The sequence below is a fragment of the Lygodium microphyllum genome, chromosome 29 (genome assembly GCF_053477565.2).
Source record: "Lygodium microphyllum isolate KBCC chromosome 29, Lygodium_microphyllum_v1.1.10, whole genome shotgun sequence".
Classification (NCBI taxonomy): Eukaryota; Viridiplantae; Streptophyta; class Polypodiopsida; order Schizaeales; family Lygodiaceae; genus Lygodium; species Lygodium microphyllum.
Genome location: NC_141163.1, coordinates 74,330,621 through 74,345,075, shown reverse-complemented (window position 1 = coordinate 74,345,075; position 14,455 = coordinate 74,330,621). Strand labels below are relative to the sequence as shown.

General features: G+C 36.7%; 1 pseudogene; it reads right to left on the bottom strand.

Annotated features, from left to right (window-relative positions):
• Positions 1-4,386: 4,386 nt before the first annotated feature.
• On the bottom strand, positions 4,387-14,280 carry LOC148010802 (uncharacterized; annotated as a pseudogene).
• Between the last annotated feature and the right edge of the window lie 175 nt (positions 14,281-14,455).

Sequence of the window (14,455 nt, the reverse complement as noted above, 5' to 3'; positions counted from 1 at the left end):
CCACTTACATAAAATAGATAATGGAGCTTTCTACAAAGATATAAACATGAACATAAAGGTCAAAGTTTGGTGTCCCCTTGAAGATGAGATGACTATATTATAGTGTTATGTTTTCTAAAAAAATTTGAAATACTAAGCACTAAAGTAGTTATAATGCATATTCATTTTTTGGCTTCAAAAACTAGAATTGGCAATGAAGCGAACTACTAATTGCTAACAAATAGTTTGTTGCAAATTGCTTCTCTTTAATCTACATAATTATTATGACAAATTTATGTTAATAAAATAGTCAAAATATTCGCCATACAAAACACTGATGGATGCAATGGATCTTTGCTAACCCTATTCATTTTGTTAAATAACTTGTCATGTATTATAGAATCAATTTTTAACAAGCATATCAATGATAAGATATATTCTTTTTACATAAGACAATTTATGCAAGTGTAAGATCTATTAATCACTCGAATTATCATGATGTTAGAGCTATCACTCATCATTGGGACAATTCTTAGGTAATATCACTCCATATTAAATAGCTATCTCTTTAGATAATGTTCACACATAGGAATGACAAACCTTGTGAAATTTTTTCCAATGAAGCATGTTTCAAGGTTGATGATCAAGATCACATGAAATAGATGTAAAGAATATGCATACCTTGTTGCTTATATGTTGACCATTTTTCATGGCAAAGTGCTAATCTCAAGGAAGGCCTTGATTTGATGTGTCCACAAATGCTCTTAGGTGATAGCCTAGCACAACTCATGCACTATCTTCCATCAAGTATCAATCTTGAGGAGTAGATATGTTTTTTCCACCAATGCCCTTGGGAAATAGCTTGGAATAAATACTGCAAATAAACTCCTTCATATGATAAGATAATATCTACCTTGAATAATTGAAAGCATAAGAGTAAGACACGGCTTTTCATTTAGTAACAATGCACAAAATAGAAAAATGACTTAAAAATCCACAATGAGTGAATCTTACTACAATAGGCACTAGGCACTAGGCACTACATTGTCGTGCAGGTTATCTTACACCATGTGAAACCTCAGAATGTTTCATGTGATGGGTTAACTACAAACTGATGGACAACATGACAATGGCACTACAAAAGAGGGTCTCAATAAAACTTTAGTGACAATGAGTAGAGGATGCAAATAAAGTTATGCTTTGGCAAGGTAAGTTTCATGCCTATTATACTTTGTCTTGGATGCATGCATGTTACACATGCTAGGGTCCAAGAGAGTGTATTGCAAATGATATTGGAGTCCTTGACATGTTAGAAGGATGTATACTCTTAAATGTGACAGATTAACCTTCTAAGCTGATGCATTAGAAGGAGGAATGGAGGAAAGGTTAAGGGTTGCACAAATAAGGAGCTAAAAGCATGCTAGCTTTTCTAGCTCTTTTAGCTAGCTTTTTTTTGGCACTATAATAAGCTTGTCTTTATGCAAGCTTTCTACTTACATGCTTTGGAGAGTGACAAATTTTGGGGAAGTGGTTTTGCATGAGAGAGGGGATTCTTTTGGTGTGGGGCCTTGAGCAAAATAGATAAAAGCTTCAATGTAATGAGAGGAGATGGAGAGATCAGGAGGACCTTTGCATGGCAAGGAATGCAAGGAAGGTTTTCCATCGAGAAAAAGTGCAAAAATTAGGAGAGAGCCATGAGAGAGAGATCACTATACCATGGACTAAGTGACATCCCATACCTAAGATGTTCAAACTATTTCTAAACTTACTTTATGTTTTGTCATACATCCATAGGGATATCAACTTTATTTAGCACACCAATGACATTCGCTAGAAGGAAGTTCAAAAAGTTAAGCCTAAAAATGTAGATCCTGATCTTTATCTACTAATGAAAAATTGATATCTTTTTGGGGCAACTTAGGTGGCAGCTTGAGATATGTCAACTAAATAGGAAGCAATCCTTGAGCTACACTAGGACTATGTATTTTATATGCATCATTATTAGGTGAAGGAGAAGGTGCCTTCTAATTTGTCATGAGCTTTGTCTCCTTGCAAACAATCCAAACAATTGATATGGTACCCTACAACCAATCTGCTTTTGGTACAATTGTAGCGTGATGGATGACAAGAATCACTATTGCATATGGAAAACTTGAAATTGATCAAAGTTCTAATAGAAGCACGTGTCACCTTTGCCCTCAAGATTTGGCTCTTTTATCATCGCCAAGTTCTCACTTGTTGTGCTAAAAGTGACATCATGGAATAGTAGCAGCTGGTCATGTTTGTAGGGGAGCCATCATCGCTTGCATGAGTTGGAGTCTTGAGAGATTATATTGACTTGTGAAATATTCATAAGAAAGATCCCTCTCCCTCCACTTGACTTCAATCCTAGTTGCCCATTTATCTATCTTGCAAAGGTATTAATTAAGTCTTCTATAATCTTGCACAAGACCTAATATAGATGTCTTTAGAAGCTCTATGTGAAATCATTGGAGCTCTAGCTATGGTTCAATTACCTTGAGATAAGATTGACATTATTATGAAATCCTTTATGTATTCATTCTACAATATCTTCAAAGGAGAGGCACTTTGGCTTTATCTTAAGCTTTATGAGTTGGAAGATAGGAAAACACTAGGTTTGATTGCCATGATACGATCTATGCTAGTAGCTGATGTGTTGTGGACTTGACTAAGAGTCAGAGTTTCTCCTGAAAGTGAAATGTTGGGAAAGGAGTCGAGTTACAAGCTAATTGCCTATAGTATTTCTTATGAGTTTTGAGCTATTGGCTTGTAGGATAAGGTGTCTACTCGAGTGTGTTTTTAGCTTTTTTGGCTTATTGTTATTTTGCATAGGTACTAGCTCGAGGGGGGCGAGGGCGAGGGAGGGTCACCTTATAGAAGCCCTCTATATCATGTGCATTCAAAGGATAGTTTAAAAACCCATTTTTTAAAATTTTCCCTCATTTTATATACCCCTTCTGTGAATTTTGGAGGCAATAGTTACATTCCTTCTAAAAATCTAAAACTCAAAAGGATTTTTATTTTCATGGCCCTTTCTATATAATTCAGATTAAAACGTGATGCTATAATACCTTAGCCCTGGAATTTTAACTATGATCTAAGATGGATATTCCCTCTTTCCAACAAAACCTATGTGTGATATAATGACTGACTGAGAAGGACTAGCCGGAATATGAAGGACAAAAATAAGCTAAAAATGGCAACAAATTCACTTGCATAAAATGCCCAAATAAACATCACAATGGTCACAATAAAATGTCTAAATTGCTTAGAAATATCAAGCATTAACTAAACTTACACAAGCTAACCACTGCTAACACCCTCTCTCAGATCACGGGTGATCTAATACAATAGAATGATACAATGATAATGACTCATCATAGTCCATACAACAAAGATCACCAAAGTAGGACCATGGATACCCAAGAAATGGGCCATGAAGCCACCACCAAGGTGCCTCAAAGAGTACCTAAGTGTTTATGTCAAGTGTCTGGTACAAGACCATCCTATCAAAAATGCCTCTAAACATACGTGACTATCAATTTCTTGCCTTTCACCAAGACAGTCAAAGTGTCACCTCATATGAACTCAAACTAGAATCCAATATCATCTTTGTCAAAATAATAGCCCATCATGTACCTAGATGTCAACCCTGACTCCAAGATTTCAAAACCTATCAGAATTCAATTGATGTGTTAGGGATGCCCCTCTTTGGAACCTATGCACATGTATACCTCTATAGATGAGGTGTACCTACCTCATCTCACCATGTCTTCACACTCCCTTTCTTGCACTTGAGAGTCATGAGGGATGACTGCATCATCGGTACTAGAAAGTAGGAGGGGCTGCCAAGCCCTTTCCATGGTTTGAAGAAGATTTTCATGTCTAAAGCTTGGCCTTGGCCTTGGCCAAGATCCAAGTCAGAGTCTAAGAAAGAGGATGATTAAGCAAAGAGTTTAGATCCTACTTCATCTTCATCTCTGCCGTCCTCCAATCCGCTAACTCTTTGCAATCCTTGCGCAAATGTCCCTTCTTACCACAGTTATAATAGTAGGCTAGGCCTTCAACTTCATCTTCTTATCACCCCTCTTTGAAGCTATAAAGGCCTCACTAGATCCACTAGACTAGGAGAGAAGCCTCTCCTATAACTACAAAGACATCTCATGCTCGAGAAAGAACATATGTAGAAAACTTATGAGTGTGGATGTTGTTTGAGCCCATAAAGCATTGGCCACTCCATTAAACTCTAGAGGGAGCTTGTAGAGCACACTCCCCACAAGATGAGCCTCAAGAAGGGTGGACTGCATATGCTAAAGCTCGCCCTATACCTATCTGACATGAAGTAAGAAAGAGCACATCAATATCCTTCAGCTCAAACATCATCTGCTAGAGTTGTCCATAAACAGTAATGGCATGCATATGTAAGGAAGCCTCATACAGTATCTGAAGCTTTGGCCAATTTTCAAGAGAAGTCTTGCAAGTGATGACTGTCAAAAGAACTTCTTTGGAAATGTAGCGAAGAAGGGCAGAATATTCAAGAGCATCATCAATATCTGAATGTGAGCATAGCTTCTTCATAATTATCATAGTTGAAATTAGCTGGAAGAGGAGTAGGATGCTCACAAGCTCCAAATACAATGTATCCTAGTCAAAATTAGCTAAAAGAGGAGTAGGATGCTCACAAGCTCCAAATACAATGTATCAAAACTGCTTTTCTACAAACCAAGCTTTCATAATAGCACTCCATGTGAGATAATTAGGGCCGTGCAATTTTTCATCAGTGGAACAATAGGGGGAAGCCATCTAGAGACAATAGGATAGAAAAGAATGGAAAGAAAAGGAGGACAAAAAGAGTACATCCAAACTAAGAGCACAGACTTTACGACAAAGTTCACACACAATGGATAAGGTGAAAATATGGACCAAACATAGCAAGAATCAACTTGAAATGAGCTTGAAACACTATCACCCAGCCCTGCACAAGCACAAGTAGTGAAAATGCAAAGGCTAGAGTCAAAACACAGTTAATTAATGCAATAAATGTAGTCAACCTGCATAAAAGTAGGTCAGCTCCTGGTCAGCTCAACCTGGTATCCCTAAAATGCAAATGGTGAACTAAAAAATACTGAGAAGAAGATTAGAAACCAAGCCAAAAATTAGTAAAAGATGGTCAACCATGTTGAAAAATCTATCGCAGTAATCAAGAATGGATCCTATCTTGTACCTTATATTCTTATTCTTCGAGTTCAGCAAGTACACTCTACTCTTTTGCTTCAATACACCCTCCATGTCTCTCTTTCTTCTCCTCTTGTCAGTCATTTTCCAACATTTGGTATCGGAGCAAGTTTTTATACACGGATTCAATTCAGCCACCATCAATTGATGCCACCACGCCTAAGGTCCTATTGTTGTCAGCCAGCTCTCTGTCCGAGGAAGAGAAGGATGAGCTATTACTATTTTCAGCCTGTGCGCGTATCCCTATGCATAATTTGTTGTATGTAGTCCATATGCAGCCCTAGCAGCTATTGTTTTGGAGGAGCTACTGCTATTTTTAGCTCTGTTGCTTATTTTCTCACCTCTACATGCAATATTCTCATTCCTACCAGCAATTTTCTGCAAACCATAAAAAGTGCAAAATCCTAATTTTCAGATTTTGTGGTTTTTCAAAAATTTTGCCATTTCCCATCGATTTTTACCATCTCTTTCTGAATCTCAACTTGTGTAGCCCAAAATTTGGGGCTTTTGTTATTTTTTGCTCCGGAGTTTAAATTGACAACCAATTTGAAGAAATTTCACAATTTCTTTGAATTTTGGCCAAAAAGCTAGGGGTTGTTTCTCGATTTGCAGTTGCACGTGTGAATCTTCATTCAAAATGCCAAAATTACACAATTTTATTCACATTTGTGCAAGAAATTTGGAGCCTATTGTCCTAGAGGCTTCGACACACATCACAAAGCAAATTCCAACTACTGTTCACTGTTGGCACACACCGCCGAGGTAACATTACTACAAAAATTAAGCTGTAAGGTATAAAATTCTTCAATTTCTTTGAAATTTTAGGAAGAATTTTGGAGATTTTACCCAACATGTATTCCAAGGTAGCAAAATAAGTGGTATATCAACATTTAATTGTTGTTTACATTGAGATTGAGTAGAAAATTTTGGGAAAATTCAGTAAATTTTGGTAAGAATTAACATTAAGTTACTATAATTTGTACTTTTGAGGGCACACATTACAAGAAGGCAGGTTTGGTACAATAGTGCATTGCTATTATTTCTTGGCCGAGTGTGCTGATTTGGATCAAATTGGGCACACTTTGGCATTTATGTGACATTTTGGTACTTGTTGCATAATATCGAGGGGATTTTTAGTACTTTAAGTACAATCTATAATTTAGCAAAGAAGTATTTAGTTGCAAATTTTTCTCCATTACTAACAACATGTCATGTTAAGGGACTAATGATCAAAGCAATAGCCTTGGTGTCCTCACTCATTAGGAGGACAAACTTGATGGATCAAACAACCCGTTGTGGAGTTTTATGGTCCGCAACGTTCTTGTAGTAGTAGCGAAGGACTTGTGGGACTATGTTGCAAGTGATTTGCAGTGACCAAGAGGTCTTGCACCTCAAACACCTCAACGTAATGCTAGAGGACATGCTATTGGTGCTACTTCCCCTTCTTCCCCCTCCTAGCAAGGATGAAAAAAGATGGGACTCAAAAGATGCACATGCACTTTCTTTGCCTTTTCAATGAAAATATTGATCATTTCACACGTCAACGGGTCTTGTAAGACTTCAAAGTGAACATGGAATGTACTTGAGTGCATGTTTGCTACATGTGTAACAAGGCCAGAATATCTTATCTATGTAGAGAGTTGGCCAATGTGAACACGGATGAGGGTGATAGCATGACAAATCTCACATAGAGAATTTGCGTGAGCACTTGCTCAAAGTGGATGAAATATTCAAGATGTTGAATTGATAAACATCACACTAAACTCTCTTCCAGAGTTATATCTTGGTCTCCACACCTCTTTGGCGTTGTCTTTAAGGTGTGAGTGGGGCATCACTGGGGGGGAAGCTCTTACATTTGTGGAGTTAGAAGGCCTCTTATTGCAAGATGAATAAACTCAAAAGAATGTTGCATTGCGTCCAAGAGATGTGGCTAGGCATTTCAAGTTCAAAGGCAAAGGAAAAGTCAAGCAAAATCCAAAAAAACAACAAAAAGGGTGATGCTAGACATCCATAAAATAAGACTGTCCCCAACACATAGAAAAAGAAGGTAAAATGGCATTATTGCAAGAAGCCACATCACTATATTGATGAATACCATAATCGATTAGCCAAAGAGAAGAAAAAGGACTCCGATTTGGTTGTCCAAGAGACATCAACCAACAAATCTATTGATGGTGATGCTTCAACCAACTTTGCGGAGAAGGACTATGCATTTATAACTTGCAGTTGTTATTCTTCAATGGCTGATTTAGTATTTAGTGCTACTGAAATGCAGCAAACATGGTATTTTGATAGTGGAGCTTCAAAGCACATCACTTATAGGAAGTGTTTGCTTTTCTCTTTGCATTCAACCCCTACTAGAAAGCATATTACATGTGTGAACAACAACAATTATGATGTTTATGGCATTAAAAGAATCGCTATTACTGCTGCAAATGGTTCTCACTTCATGCTTCTAAATGTATTATTTGTGCTTGACATTAGAAAGAACTTGCTATCTATCTATGCTTTTAACAAGCATGGCTTTTAGGTCATCTTTGAGGATGATAAATGCATTGGCAGAGACAAGGAGATGGATTATGCACTTAGGCACTACAGATTGCTATGTTTTCAACTTGACAACCTGTTCTCCATCATCCCTACTGCACCTACATTTGTTGGTTTCACTCCTCTATGGACTGATACAACATATTATCTTTATCATTATTGTGTGTTTTCAGTTTCTGCTAGATGCTACCACCCCAGCACCCAATGATAGTTCCTAGCCATTAGCCACTTTGTGAAAGCTTCATTTGCATAGCAGATTTAGGTCACTTATAGCAAGTTACACTCTCTTTAGCAGCCTTGCATCAAATACCTGCGTTTTTGCGTTTTCATCACTATTGAGTATTGCATTTTTTCCCCCTACACTATTGTCCTTCATCTTTTAGCACCTACTTCGATATTCTATTACCCGAAGGACTACATTTCACGAGCTTCATTGTGCAGATTCCCTTTAGATATTGCCACCTAATCAACTAGAGCAGTGCAATCATCTTTGAGCTTTGCTCCATTGTATTAGCTTGATCTATTCAACATGATTTGATATTCATCATTCATCATCATCTTCTTCTGAGTTTTTAAGTTTTCTTTTCTCAATGTTTGTCATGCACTCTATGTTTCTCCTACAAACCCTAGTCTCTCTAATATGGTATGACTATCATTCCTTGTACCGCCTAACCCTTTGGAGGCCACAGAGATCATTTTGCATCAGATATCAAATTTTTATACCCCACCCCCCACAACACCCCCTACCCCTCACCTCCCTAAAAAAGTGTGCTTGTGAAATTTTTTTAAATGAAAAGACCCCTAATGTAAATTTTACATGAGGTGCATTTATAAACCCCTTCTTTTTTTGGAAAACTACAAGTCAACATAATACAAATGCCCTTTCTATTGAAGCCACATGGTATATTACATGTTTTATAAGGTGAAACCCACCCCCCCGCCCCGAGGGTACTAGCTCTTGCCTTGCCATGCTTGCTTCATGAGACCCCACATCTTCTGACCATTGCATGCACAATGCTTCAACAACGTGCTAGATTCTCTTCGCACTTCACATTGGTGTTGTTCTGGTGCTTTGCATCAAGGTTCAAAGTACATGGTATATATGGAAAAAGGGTTCATAAGAGGTTGATATAATGAACATAAGTCAAGCTTTGAAGGATTTGGTTTTTTAGACTAATACAATATTGAATGTATGAAATGTAATGTATGAGGATGTGGCACTCACTGGTATATAGGAAATGGAAGATCAATGTCAACAGAATCAAGCCTTGACTATATCTTTAGAAAATCATTATGATAGCTTCTTAAAGTTTCTCAAAGACAAACACATTTAATGGTTATTTTCATTCACATGGAGCCTATCATGCCATGCTTACTATCCACATAGATTGAGCCTACAAAATTATATGAATTTGACAACACATAGACTATATACAAAAGTACTACACACACACACACACACACACACACACACACACACACACACACACACACACGCGCGCGCGCGCATGCACACACGCGTGCACACACACGCATACGCACACACACACACACACACACGCACACTCACACACACACGCACACACACACACACACACACACACACACACACACACACACACACACACACACACACACACACACACACACACACACACACACACACACCTCAGGTAAGTTACTATGTATAAATACTAGGCATCACGTGCATTCAAGGCATCTTTTAAATATCCCTATGTAACCTATTTTGTAAAATTTGATTGGCCCTTATGTGAATTTTTAGTATTATTTATAAATCTCTTACTGTGAGTTTTTTTTAGTAAATAATTTAATAGATCCCTATGTAATAGTATAAATACAAGATACGACAATATTGAATTGACCACAAAGAAACTCCCAATGGTTCATAAAATCTCTTAGTAGTTCTAGTGAGTACGAAAATATCATTGTAATATAGGACATACAAAGATAGATTTCAAATTTTTATAAATAAAATTAAGACTTTAAAATAATTTCTAGATAGAGACATCATGTATATAAACAGAGCATGCAATTCTCAATCCAGAACTAGCTACCAAAAGGCATTCACATTTGTATCTTTACGACTAGCATTGCCTAAAGCTATGATACACAATCACTAGGAAGCTAGACTAGCCCAAAGCTAGTCTTAGAGGTCTTTAATAAAAAAAATACAAAACTAAATACTTTGACCATCCTATTACTATCTTTGGGCTCGCTTACATTGCAATATTGATCTTGATGTTGCACTATTATGGTGGTAGTAGGGCTCTAGCAAGGTATATCATTATATATGTTGTATCTAGTTCATCTCAAAATATCCTCTCCACAGCTCCTCTTTTCTACTCCTCTTTTCTAGATCAAAGGCATATATGTCGCACACATACATACACGTACACACACACACACACACACACACTCTCTCTCTCTCTCTCTCTCTCTCTCTCTCTCTCTCAGATGATAAGAGATAAATGCTATTCATTCCATAATTCAAGCAACAGAATGAAGCCACACTTCATTTGTGATTCAAGGAGGTAGGTACATTAAAAGAAAAAACATGTTGTATTTCTATAGCCCAAAAGTAATTTCTAGAATAATCCACATAATTAAATTTTGCATTTGCAAAAAACTTATTTTGTTTTCCTTTATAAAGTAGATGTAGCTATACAAAAAATGTGAATATACAAAATACACATGATGATTCAATGAAAAATATGGTTTTTGATTTTTGCATTTATACAAAACTTATTTTGTATTCCTTCACAAAGTAGATATAGCTGTACAAAAAATGTGATATACAAAATATTTCTCCAATCCATAAGTGTGTTCTACTCAACACCTTGGCATTTTCAAAGCTAGAGTCCGCGTAAGCATTAAAAAAACCTTCAGACCAAGGCTCCACCTACCATTGCTTATCCTCTTTACCTTTTGGTTTCATTTGTAAATGCTCACAAATGTGGTGAGCACTTTGTAATCCCCTTTTCAAGGCATCAATTATCTTCTCATCAGTTGAAACACATTTGTAATCACCTAAATATGCTTCTTCCATGGTCTCCTTGAGATTCAACTCTCTCCATACATGCTCCTGTTTCTTATGGGCACATGTAAATTTCACACTATTCTCCTTGCACTCAAAATATGAAAGCCTATTCAAGATCCCTATACTATGTAGCATGTCCATCAAATCATAAGTGCGCTCTTTCCCAACCATGCTCCCAACTTTGCTAAAGAAGATTTCAACTGCATCAGATCTAGTTAAATGTATTGAAAGTATCTTATTTGAATGAAAGTCTTTAAATTGTTTTATGAGTAGTACAACAAAGTGGCACGAGTTGTACATCTAGAAATTCCTCCTTACTAATAATTTTTTTTGACAATGTATATGTTGCATTTTTCATAATCCAAGATCTCTGAACTTGAAAAAAAAATGCCACTTTTGCTACTAAATGGAATCTCTCCACCAAGCTGAAGTGTGGAGACAAGAAAATATCAATGTAGTCTCCTACAATTTCAAGGTAAGCTTGTGTTCCCACCATGCTCCTCTCTTTTCTATGTTTTCCATTATTTTCTAGCTCTCCCAAACACCATTGGACTTGCCTACTACACATTCTTTGTGCTACAACCCAATTTTGACGATCATCTCACCTAATATCAGCTTCCTTGAGCATATGATTGTCAACTAAAAAGGAATCATAAACAATGGAAACATGATTCAAGGTAACCCAAACATCACCAAGAGCTAGTTGACGCTTTGATTTGTCAAGAATATTGACAAGCCTTTTTCAATAATGTATAAAATCTTGATCATGTAGACCAAAAACCTCTCCATTTGATAATTTGGCTGAGAGAGGCCATCCATCCCATTCAATCTTGTATATGGTGCCATGTTTGTGAACATAATTAGCTAATATTAGTTTTCTTCCTCACCTATCTCCATCTGATGAATGTCCAATAATAGGATCTATTGTCAAGGCAAGCTTCTCATCCCACAATGTTGAGATTTCACTCCATTTCCTTTGGACAAAACTTGCATCAAACCGATTGCATGTGCAATGAGCAGCCACAACTAAGTGCGGAAGTGCTTCATGAAGTGGATTTGGAACAAAGACTCTTGCATAACCACCAATGATACGAGTCTTAGATGCATCAACAATTACATCATAGCGTGCTTTTCCTTCTCCAACTTTAATCATGGATGAAGTCCCGCACTCATGGTCTAAAGACTTGCATCCGTCAAACCCAATAAGCATATCATCTTTAGGGTTTCACCTACAATCAAAACAAAAAATGTCATAAAATTTAAAAGTTGATCGATAATATTTTTTACGATCCTTTTTTTTTGGCAATATGTGTACCTTATTTGCTTCTTTATGGTAGTCTCACCTTCCACCAAAATAAAGGGAATCTTTCCTGCAATGCCATGTTTTTCTTTCTCCTTTCAATATATTTCAGCAATGGCGTCAAAAATATATCCATGTATACCAGGTATGAAGTGGGGCTCTTTGTTGTTGAGAGTGAAGGGCCATTGAGGCTAGTAGTGAGGAAATCACGTAACCTTGGTCCACCCCACATCTTTGCAACCTCAAACAAAGCTTTGGTATTTGCACTTTATCTCTAGCCTCCCTTTGATTGTAACATATTTGTAGCTATGTCTTGCAAGAAGTCCCATAGAGCACGTTTTCCACCAAATTTTCCAAATCTATGAGCTTCTATTATATTGTTACAAAATCTCTTTACATCTCTTCGATTAAGAGATTCCATGTTGGCTTCATGTAAGCTCGTTATTTTCACTGAAAGAGTTGCAAGCCGAAGCTTATACTTGCAAAGTTTAAAAGTGAGTTCTCTTATATGCTTTTTGGCAACAAGTGTTGTTTGTTTGAGTTCCTATCTAGTGAGATAATCTAATCTTCTACCAAATCCAATTCCCCTATCCCCTCTCTTCTATTGGGCTAACTTCTCCCTATATACTCTCATCCTAAAGTCAAAAAGCTTAGGTATACCTTTGCAATGAGCACAAGAGAAGTCTATGAATGGTTGCCCACTATTTGAAATACGTGGACAATCAATTTGACGAAAACAACCATATATTTGAAAGCATGTATTTCCATCATTCAAAATTTCCCTAGTAAAAGGCTCTGAAAACCAGAGTTTGCCACTACATTGATCATCTAATAAATATTTCACATTGATGCTCTTCTTGCTGACCTCAATTATGTGATTCCATAAACCCCAACATAACAAGTTTAAACTTCCCAATGAATTTTCATAATCTTTATGGTCATTTAGAGATGAGGCCAATGGATCACCCTGAGTTGAATTTCTAGCCTTTGTAGATACAATGAACTTGCTAAGAGATGTTTGTTTTGGATCATGCACTATACCCTTTCGAGGACGTCCATGCAATCCTGTGAGCAATGGCTTGGATTTTTCCTCCTCCTTCAAAAATGCCTTTGTGTGCAATATTGATTTTGTATGCTCTATCAAAATTGTATATAGGTCAAACCTTGAAGGACACAAACGTAGCCACGTGTCATTGTACTTGCACCTTACACGAGCAAAGCTTTTGTCTTTGAAGTCATGTAAGGTAGCTTCGATGACCTCAAAATCCCAATCTACATGATGAAAAGTAGACTTATATTATATAACGAGTTTGATATTAAAAAGCCTAATCTAATGCACAATCTATTTTTCAATAGAAAGAACTGCATATATAAACTTAAACAAAGAAAAAAGATAATACCTTTATGTTTCTCCATGTAAGAATGTAACTTCTCTATTGATGTCTCTATTTCTTTCTTATCATCTAGTTCTTGATCAACTACAGTAGTTGTATATCCACTTTTGTAAGCCCTCGAAACATAAGCTAATTTTTCTCATGACTTTTATTTTGCATGATGTGTGTCCTCATGAAGTTAGAAAGACAAGTATATGCAGCATGCTTCCCTTCCACTGATCCCTTCCCATACAATGAGTTACATTCGTTACACCAAACACAAACTCGAGATTCTCCATTGATATCTTCACGATGTGATTCAAACCTATCATCCCTTGAGATTGTTGACTATTTTAACTTTAGCCTTATTCTATTGCATTCATGTTTCCAAGTCTCAAGAGTGCTTGGACTGGACTTAACAAATTGCTTTTTAGCTTTGAAGTGAGGTTGCATAAAGGTTCATTTTGATCATCTATAACTTGTTCTAAACATTGTCGCTTATTTGGAGAACGTGGTTCATTCGTCACACTAGCACACCTCTTGATGCAAACTTGAAGATTATCACTAACAGTCAACCGCTCCTCTTGTCACTTTTTAATAATATAATTGTTCTCAATGAAGTTAAAAGATCCATCTACGAGCTCATCACCTTCAAATTGTTCACGAATTTGAGCAAAGGTAGGTTTGGCTCCTTTTCTTAGTCTCACAAGACCTAGATTTTCTTGAGTATCATCAAAATTTACTTGAATCTTGTAAAAAGCTCCCATGAAATCCAAATGAAAAATCACTTATTCAATTGTAAAACCTGCATTCAATATTAAAATATTGTTACCGAAGCATATCCTAATTGCACGAGAAAATATGATATTTTTAAGTGTTATCTTTATAAATTATAAAGTGAAAAGCATTGTGGAAAGACCGTTGATCTAAAATCTAATTATC